The sequence below is a fragment of the Papaver somniferum genome, unplaced genomic scaffold (genome assembly GCF_003573695.1).
Source record: "Papaver somniferum cultivar HN1 unplaced genomic scaffold, ASM357369v1 unplaced-scaffold_3, whole genome shotgun sequence".
NCBI lineage: Eukaryota > Viridiplantae > Streptophyta > Magnoliopsida > Ranunculales > Papaveraceae > Papaver > Papaver somniferum.
Window position 1 is genome coordinate 1,534,212 of NW_020641039.1, and position 11,171 is coordinate 1,545,382.

Sequence of the window (11,171 nt, forward strand, 5' to 3'; positions counted from 1 at the left end):
TGCCAATGCAGCCTTTCATAACAAAATTTAGTAACTCACGTGTTACCTTGGCCACTAGTGAATGTTTTCCACCATGTATGGTACCCAAGAACGTGGGTGCTAAAGAATTTAGTCGTGCTAAGAATTTTTAGAGCAAGCATTACGGTGAAGCTGATCTCCTCAACTTGAGACTTGAGACGATGGTTATCTCAACAAAAGCCAAGCCCGACCTTCTCTAGGTTGGGCGTCTATGTTTGATTCACTCATCTTAATTTAAGACGATGGACCCAACTTAGGATGGACTTAACTTGAGGTGGGTAAACTCTCATATCCAATATCATTTCAATCCACTTTGTTGGTTTGCTCATTTTCCCAACTCACTGGAGTTGTTCTTGATTGATTTTTTTTAAAAAAAGATATCTAAACAAAAATATGGATAATTTTATTTTTATCAGTTAACATGTCAATACACGAGTCCAAATTTATGTAGTGCACGTTCCGGCTCTTCATATTCGTACCACTATCACTTTAGTGGTTTTTATCTACGTTCCTTTGTACGTTCCATTTTTTTTCTCAATATATAACTTTTTTTCCTCAAAAAAAAACTTTAGTGGTTTTTATTTTTTTATTCTTTTTTAAAGGAAAACTCGATAATTGCGCTGAAAACCAAAAACAGTTAAAACGGCCATCCGTTTCTTTCTTCTTCCTCCTTCTCATCTGTGTTTTTGTTCTCTAAGAAAATCAAAGACAATGTTGCCTCCTTCAATTATGGATATAAATATTGATAGCTCTCATAATTAGTTCCTTATTAATTTAAAAAATATTAATGTGCCAATAAATAAATCTTTACCAATTTTTTTTTTGATAAGTCAAAATATTTACCAACTCAATGCTACAACTATGTAAAACTCATATACATTTTCTATTCAAAAAAATAAAAAAAAATTGACTCATATCTTTTTAAAATCGAATTGGCCACCTTCATTAACCTATAAAGAACATTAGAACATTTGCGGTTACAACATGAAAAACCCTTATTTCTGCCTTGAAATAAATTAATTATCATTCATCAACCTGCAAAGAACAAAGAAATAAAAATACAAAAAATTCATTTTCATGTGACTCATTTTTTTTTCTATCGAAAAATAAAAATAAATACATGTAACTGAGATCTATCCAAATAATGAATCACCAAAACTTTTCACTTCAATCATAAGCCTACTTTTAATTTTAGTGAAAAAGAAATGTTATTTTAAAGCTTATAATTGACCTAGCTAGGACATGTAGACTAGCAAGCTTGCATCCTTTGCAGCCCTGCAAATAGGACAACAATCTAGCTTGCAATCACATCCTTTTCAAAGCTACACCGACGCTGAAATCCCTCAATGTTTTCATAAGCCTTCCTGAATTTTTGGGTGGTTTCCTCTTTCCTTCGCATCTACTATAGTTATTATTTTATCTTCTTGGTCCTGATTGTGTTTTTCTTCATAACAACATGATTGAGCATTTTCATCTAAACCTTCAATTAGTGACCCATCATTATCACCAAATCCTTTTTTATTATCATGATTCACCTCCAGCTTCTCAACTCTTGATTTAGTGTTGCAAATATCGAATATGGAAAACGTGCAGATGGGTGTTATATGTTTCATCCGAAAATGGTCGCAACTCGAAAAATATCGACATCATGGTATTAATATACAACACAAAATAGTATCAAACACCACCAATCTTTGGGAACAACTAAAAATTATTATTTTAAGGAAAAATAAAACAATTAATTACCTGGCATTTTATCAGAATCCATTACAAGTGTGACCAAATTAATACTCCCTCCATTTCCAAAAGACAGTCTGGTTTGACTTTGTCAAGATATTAAGGAGACTATGGTAGTTTACATTCCCATCCTTAATTACTTGCCTAATTTATTTCAATAAATATGTTAGTAGTAAAAATTACCAAAAATTGTATTGGGATTGTAAATAGAAAATAAAAAAAGGAAACTAAAACATATCGATTTATAGAAACAGTATCAATAAAGATTGTATACTTATGGAGTATAACCTTAATAAAGAATTTAATTTGGAACCATACAGATATTGTCTTCAAAAGGATATATTTTTTTCCTTAATTATACAGATTTCATTAATATTCTAGACTGGGTCTCATTAAAATAGAAATTATGAATATAAAAAACTTAAGGGTATATTAGAGAATTCATTGGAAAAATATGACTATAAACAGAATCTGGACACATTTTTAAAACATACCAAAATAGAATATTAGACGGTCTTTCAGAAACAGAGGGAGTAATTATTTGGATGAAAAATATCTAAGATTTCATAACTATAAGTTCTCATGGGGCAGAATAAATAGTTTGTAGTATTTATTAAAATCATTATGACCATAAATTATTTCTTCTAATGTCATGCCGTTACACACTGATATTTTTATAAATACAGTGATCAAACCCAGCATACGATTTTTATTTATTTTTATAAATCAATGCCCAACCGGTTGGAATATTTAAAAATCAATGTTTTCCTTGAAAAAAGAAAGAAAAAAGAAATCAATGTTTAATGAATTGATCAAACCATGTATCTTTCTTCAAAACCAGAGAACCTCAATGAAAAGATTATTGATTAGTCCGTGATTAGAGATTTGAAAACCATGAACATCAAATTACATCTAGATTGTCGGATTTATTTGTCTGCACCAAAATTCCGAGAAACACTCAACATGTAAGATTAATTTGATAACATTTGATTCCCTTAGAATACCGGTTTTTCACATGGAGATTCAAGAGAGAAGAGAGAAAGGATATGCAGTGGAGAGACGAAAGAGAAACATATAATATCAGACTATCCAAGTTTTTCCTTCAAAAATGTAATTGCAGAATCCTCATATTTTCAATTGAGTTTTGGAAGAGATATCGGGTCCATGATAATTGAGACATGTGCATAATGTGTTTCAGAATTAATAAAAATAAAAAATAAAATAAAAGAGAATAAAAACTAAAAAGTAAAGTCAAGCGAGATAAAAGAGGTTTTCAGAATTTTCAACAACCAAGAAGAATGACCTGAATATGCACTCCGATTTTGGAGGATTACACAAATTTGGACTCACAAAATACAAGATTAAAAAAAAGAAAAGAAAAGAAAAAACAAAGAAAAAAGAACTACTATTGCTATTTGGAAACTAGAAGCAGAAGTAAGTACTAGAATATTTTCGCTTCGCAAAAAGTTAACGTTTTTCTTCTAGAATTCATTCTATAATTATTAGCGCGTGCGGCCCAAAACCGATGTCTTTTGCTTTTCCCATCTCCATGTATATACATGTATTATATCCATGTAACCTAAGAACCCTGATCAATATATAATTCTTCTCTTCCTCTTTTCTTATCTTTTATACTACAGAACGTTATCACGCACGAGCTCTAACCCTGCGGCAATGAATTTTGATTTTATTTACATACGTTGGAATCAATGGAGTCGTCATCGTAAAATTATCTAAGTTGGATTTTTTTTTTCCATATATATATTTTCTTCTCTTCAAATATAGATTTATATTCATCCGTGATGCCTTGATTTGATCTGATTTTGGCATAGGCGTCAAATATATTCATGACTGTGTATGTACGAAGGAGGAATTACTTTCATTAGTCTAATCATTTGTAATTTTGAGATTTGCTTGCGGATCTAGAGTTAGATCGGATTTAGATTTTCCCTGTTTTTGATTTCTTATTTCCCCTGTGTTTTTAATTTTGTATGATTCAATGGTGCACTAGTTTTAATTTAATTCGATGGTGCACTAATTTGTCTAGTACAAACTATATCCATGCAAATACGATAAAAAATTGTATGATTACATTTTATAATACTAATACGTTTGTCCGTCTGTGGCGTGATTGATTATCTTCCTGGGAAAATGGGAGAAAGGAAATCTGTTCGAGAGGAGGAAGAAAATCATTATTCGGTGATCCTGTTTGTTCGCGAGGAGAAAGGAAAGTCGCCAACTCGGTCCAGACTCTAGTCCAACCATGTCGATTCAACACGGACGATCCATCCCAGTCGATCCAACTCAACCGATCCATCCCTGCCGATCCATCCCGACAGATCCAACATGGTCCGATCTTCTGTTACAACTGAGTCCTGTTCTGGTTATGGGACTCACGCGACTAAGGCTGTTCTAGTTTTGTGTATACAGCGGGAACCAAAGTTTGCGGTATGTAACTATAATTTTGGCTTTTACATTGTGTACTCGCTAGGTTTATTTATTTGTTTTAGAACATGCCTAGTTTTGTTTATTTTGTCTTAAGATAAGTCCACATTATATAAATGGTCAATTTAAATTATGATTTCTAATCTCGATCATTAAGAATTTTGGTGTTAATGTTATTTATTCTCTTGAATATGATATTGGCTATAGTTGAATGGTGTCTTTTGTTCAATTGGTTGTAACAACTCCAATGTATTGTTTGGGGTTTAGAAGTACTTGGACTATTATAGCGTATTTGATATTGTCTCCCCAAATTTGAATGTTTCATGGAATGTAATCCACGTGCTAGACTATTACAGAGTTGCAAATAAAAGCACATGTATTCCAATTTTTGTGGAAGAACACATAAAAGATGATATGAGTCAGAAAATTTCCATTTCTTTACTTTATCCATGATATGAAACAATATATGTTTAAGTATGACAACAAGATAACTATCTTTAGTAATATACTCAACCTAAAGTATGTGGTTGACATGTGTAGTGATATTCTCTTGGCCTGTTGAGATAAAGAAATTTCTCAAATTAAGCTTAATGTAGTAAAATTGAAAATGGAAAGAACCCCGAAGTAAACTGACTCATATAAAGCATGTGAAAAGGGGCATATATATCATGAGGTACAGGTATCAATTGAACATGGGATGAAGCTAAGTTGTAATTCTAGCTCTCACCAAAGAGTTGGGAAAGAATTTTCTTACCGGTATTGGTACAAGTAATGTAATGCGGGTATGTTCATAATTTAGACATCAACTTTAATGACAAGAAGAACTTTGCATGGCCAATTGACTATTTAATTGACTAGATCCAATATCTACGCTTATGGAATGAAAAGTACATCATTCCCAAGATACATAAATTCTCTAAAGCACTTAAAATATATCTGGATGAAACGTAACATACATCCACTTTAAATTTATTGAGTTAAATCTGACTTTTGTTACTAATAAGGCCACACCACTTATTTAATATCTCAAGACTCAATGTTTAACAGATAGTGGTTTCCCTCCCACCAGCTTAAGGAATTTAAACTAGTTGTTGAACTAGTTATTTCCTTATTATGTGACTATGAGGATTGGATCATCGAGAGCAGCACTACTCAAAATTTGTTTTCAAGATAGAACAAAGATGTCAGAAAATCTCTACATGTACCGAGAGATAATCACACCTTATTAAAGGGATATCACTTGGAACCTCACACTGATATGAGAATGTAATTGATTGCATCTTTTATAGTCTCTAATATATTTGGAAGGAAATATTTTAGAGAAACTAATGAGTCAATATAGTGAAATGTAAATCACTATAGTATTTGGATTATTGAATCCATATTGACTTCGTCGATGAAATGTTGGGAATTGACTCATACATGCTTTGGGAATAACCATAAAGCAACTTTGGTTATGACATGATGATCGTTTTGAAAGGACTCATGCGAACATCAGTTTATTTGAGTGAACAAAAACGAGAAAAAGATTGAAAGAATGCGAAGTAACGACATATATCTCAATAAGTGTTTTCTAAAGTACTAGATGCACAACCCCCTCTTCCCTCCCAATATGCTTTTAAGTAAGAGAGCATATCACTCATTTTACAAAGTCTACAGTAAAACAGGATCGAGACCATCCTAAGATGCAAATGGTAAACAATCCATATTACAAAGATAACAAAGTGAAATTTAGAAAAGTATTCATGCAAAATGCGGACCATTAAAGTGACTTATGGCTCTAGTGAATGTTTTGACATTTTGGACTAGTTATAGTTCCCAAAAAATTTGCGTTTAAAAATTCCTAGCACATATTACACAATACAAAGTGCAAAGGCTCACCACCCTTATTAATGTTAGAGAATTTACATCAAAATGACTTGATGAATATTGCATGTTTAATAGGATCAATATAGAGCATCTTATATCCAATGGTCTCGCAGAGGCTACCATCAAAGGTTACAGATGGTGCCTAAGAAATATGTTATGCGTACCAACCTATCTCTTATTGATTTGGGGATATGAAATATTACACACATCTTACTTAATTCGTTTTTAGAACCCAATATTAGTCAATCTTTTCTGCGTACCAGTTGGTAACTGGATTTAAGCCTGACATTCGTGTTCTTACGTATTTTTGGTAGTACTATATATGTGCCATTACGACTCCACATCGTACTATGATGGGTCCTAAAAACTGTTAAGTAGTTATGTTGGAAATGAGTTCCCAACAATTATCCGCATTTTAAAACTTTTGGCAGGAGATCTCTTACCGCTAGATTTGCGGGTTATCACTTTAATGAGACAGTCTTCCTGTCGTTAGGGGGAGATAAGAAAAAGTATTTTCTAAGGGAACGACATGAATTGTCGTGGTGTGTTCCCACTGTGTCTCATATTGATTCTTGTACTCCACAAATGTAAATATGAAGTGATAAAGAATATTCGATTTTCAAAACGTACACTGATGTTGCTAAAGTGATGAGATCACATATACCAGCTGCAAACCTACCTGCAAAGTTACAAGTCCTCAATACGGGTACACCATAGACTAAAGTGTTGCAACTACACTCAGTGGAAGTGTGGTTGAGGCCGTGGCTCCATAAAGGAAGTTGGAGAGACCACTTGGTTCGATCAATCCTCACCTAGAAAGGAAGTAGGTGAGTAAGGCACAACTTATTTATATCATCAGAAATTATCTCATAAGGTTGTGTCTGAATATGTCCATGAATCAAACTGGAGGACGCTCCGAAGTTTAATGATTCCAGAGAACAATGACATCCCAAGTGGATTATGAGAATGCGCACGAGTCAATGGAAAGATCATGCGATCATATTGATGATTAATTTCTTATATACAAGATGAGATCGAACGAATCTCCTTGTTGCTTAATTTCAACGAAGAGCATATTTGGCCTATACAATCCAGGTAGAATTTGGTTCCTTGAAAAATATACAGGTATTTGGTGTGGAGTGCTAGCCAACCAAGTGTAAAATCTATTGGACATACATAATTAATTTGTCACAAAGCATAATGAGAAGAAAGAAGTCTTAAAGTAAAAGGACTCTCCTTGTGGATCGAGGTTTCTCAGAAAGCCCTGGAATTGTTCTCTTGTAATGAACTTTATAGAGTTCCGCTACTTAGTTAGCTTGGTAATTTCAAAAGAACTTGAAATGCAGCATATGTATGTGGTTGTTACGTATCTCTGAAAGAATCAAGAGATAGAAGATATTTACAAAAGTACTTGATAGACTTTTGTTGCCCAAATCAAATGACTCTAAACCACAAAGTGCGTTTACAGTTTGATAGAACACTCACTTATAGATTCAAGCAATCAGGCGGATGTGGTATACCCGTATAAGTGGCTATTTGATTTGGAGGGGATAGACAAGTAAGTTATTTTTCCTTGTGTATTCATAAGAAAGTTCCTGATTTGGAATTGTAGTTATTTATGTTGATGGTACATACATGATGTGTCCTCTTGATGTAATAACAAACCTTAAAAGCTATTTAAAATCCAAACTTGAGATGAAAAATCTAGGGAAAGCTCGATCGAATACTGAGCTTGTGGTATATTATTCCACCAGTATGCATGTGTCTAAAGTTTTCAGGCAATTTAACAAAGACATGCATCCTGATAGCACTCCCATGATTAGTCGAGGTTCAAATGTAAGTAAGTAACCATTTCGTCCAAAGGAATATCATGAAGATGTGTTGGGTGATGAAATTCCCATATATAAGTACAATAGACGCATTTTTGTACTTAGTATAATAATGTACTCGATTAAATTTTGCATCCTCAGGGAACTTGTTAGCTAGATATAGCTCCGCGCCAACACAACGTCATTGGAATGGTATAATGAATGTAATCATGTACTTAAAAGTAACCATTGACGTAAGTTTGTTTTATCCATACAAAGACATTAAAAGGAATAATAATGAAATTGAAATCCAAAAGTTGTTGATTATGAAGGAACAATAATCTCTTCTCCAACGAAAGTAATCAGAGGGAGATATGGTAGATTGTTTTCTAAGTCATTACCAATATTCAGTTTCGAAAAATACATGACTAAAGGAACTGTCTGGAACAACTCTGAAAATAATCAGGGGGAGATGCCGACATCAGGGGAGGATCCAAGGATATGATGTCGACATATTTTACTTCGAAATTGAAGATGTGTTGTACTCTTTTTTCCTTTCTACCGAGAATAGTTTTTCCCAAAGGGTTTTGTTACTCGACAAGGTTTTTAGCGAGACAACACTAAAAAACATCAAGTATGTTGAACGTTGAAGACATAAAGATCGCCGTTGATATTACTGAAAATATTTGGATCAAAGAAATGAAACGCGATATTCTGTTAAGAAACGTAACTTCCAGAATCAACAACATGGTCTTATAAACATTCATGTCACCAAAGTAAAGTGTGATAAACTCCTTTTGACTGCATTAGACTAATGAAAATTGTCTGACATCAGGGGGAGCATCTAATGGTGTGTTGAAATATTTTCCTTCACCGAGGTTACTTTGTCCCAAAGGGTTTTGTTGCTCGGCAAGGTTTTTAATTAGACAACAAAAAACACCGGGAATTAACTTCCCAAGCAAGGGTATTGTCTTTTCCAGAAGGATTTTCTGCCTAAGAAGTTGTGAAGCAACTAATCAACTTCAACGAAGCAAAGTGATCGTCTACAACGGATCACCTTTACTTGCATCTGTCACGTTGTACTCTTTCTCCTTCGTCAAGGTTTTGTCCCACTGGGTTTCCTTGTCAAGGTTTTAATGAGGCAACATATTCGAGTCCAACTATGTTCTAAATTTGCTTAATATTGTACTCTTTTTTCTTTAGTTCAGGTTTTGTCCTTCTGGCTTTTCTTGACGAAGTTTTAACGAGGCAATTAACTTAGACTCATCGGTCTTTGAAGATCGTATTGCATGTGATGAACTACATGTAAAGTACGAGATAACATGTGAAGTACTACATGTGAAGAGTTTTACCAAGGTTTTATCCCACTGGATTTTTCCTTGTCAAAGTCTTAGTGAGGCGATTGATTTCGGCACAAGTCATCAAGGAGTGGAAAACATTTGAAGAACTATATTCGAAGAACTTTATATGAAGCACTGCATACAGAGTTCTATTGGACCGCACAAGGGGGAGTGTTGTAGGGCTTACAACCCACAGGTGTGCAACCCAAAATAGATGTCTTTTGGTTTTCCCATCTCCATGTATATATATGTATTATATCCATGTAACCTAAGAACCCTGATCAATATAGAATTATTCTCTTCCTATTTTCTTATTTTTTATACTACAAAACTTTTCAACTTTTAGAATTCGTTTTGAAATTTGACATCTCTGAGTTTTTGACTTTTAGAATTTGAGAAGTTATTTGTCGTGTGCTATCCAAACAAACATGATATGTATTTGGATGTACCTAAATTAACTTAGGTTCGGAGGATTTCTTACCTTATTTTCTCGGACTTTGAAGAGCTCATTTCCCAACATTATTTTATTTTATTACTATTTTTATTTCTGTTTTCCCAAAATTCCAAAGTAATTATTTTATCACCTTATCAAAAACACCGCAGCAGGTGTACACTGTACCCTAGAAATAACGCACATCCAAGTTTAGTAGGTACCCACCCCCACTAAGCTCATTTGCCGTTATGTCCAATGTTGTAAAACATAGCTTTTTAACAGTGAAGAGGGAAGACTTCAAATCTCTATCAAATTTCTCTCTGATTTTGAAGCTCACTCTATGGATATGGATTTGACTCAGAAGATACTATAGAAGATTGGGTTCTTTGGAATTGGTAAGAATTACCTCCACATTGCACGCATCTAATATCTAAGTTAATTTCTATTTACTGAGTTCCTCAAAATATTGTGTTTTTCCTTTCTTTCTGAATTCTTATGCATGATCCTATATACTTCCATTTTAGATATTATTAGATAAGGAGTTTAATGAAGTTTGAGATTAGTAGTTAAAAAGATTAATCAAGTTTCTGAACAGTAGCTGTTTGTGTAAATGCGTAAGAGAATATCATGTTTAATTTTAGTTATTGGAATAACTTAGTGTTTCTTTAAGAGGCAGAAAGCTAGAGGAATGGGATGGATAAGGTTAGAATAGTAATGGGTTTCCGATGGTAGTGGTAATAATGTATCTTGGGTTTTGTATGTTGTGAATCCTTAAGCTGCCAACTTGAACGGTTCTTTTTGTGTACTGTTGTAAGTTGGTGAAAATGGTTCGTAATTACAGGATTTGTATGGCTTACATCAAATAACCTGGCATGAAAGATATGTACACATTCAAATAACCTGGCATCATACACTTAATTCAAAAGCATAATCAGTACTCAGTTAGAACAACATTAACAGAGTGCATAGGTTTTGGTCAAGTACACATTTGTTGTCTTGCCTTTCTGGAAACTCTTTGTCCTGTACTCCCATTGTTGTTGATATGAATTTGTGTGTAGCATGACATAATATATCAGTCGAATTAACTTTCCCCTTTCTTAGTCGAGCTTAACCAAGTCTTGAATTTTTAGCCTGAGTGTATGATAGCGTCATTATATATGTTTGGATCATTGAAATGTTTGGTTCAAGTGGTACGCATTGCATTTGACCGGCAGGCGCATAAGTCGTGCGATTCCATTATATAATCTTTTCATAGTGTATTGCTTCACTGTCAACTAAATGAATTATAGAGTGTCTATCTTTTACTTCGAAATCATAATCCACTGTAATCCTAATTTGGTCTTTATTTGGCTACCCTGGGATTTGACTTGGAACTTCTACCTTGGAACCAAAAAGTTAAAGTTTCCCTTCAAAGGGAACTTACATAGAACCCACAGGCTCAGTAGTTTCTTTAGCCCCTCGCAGCACAACTACCTCCATCCCATGTTGTCAACTTTGTAACCATCAGATCATATAAAAACA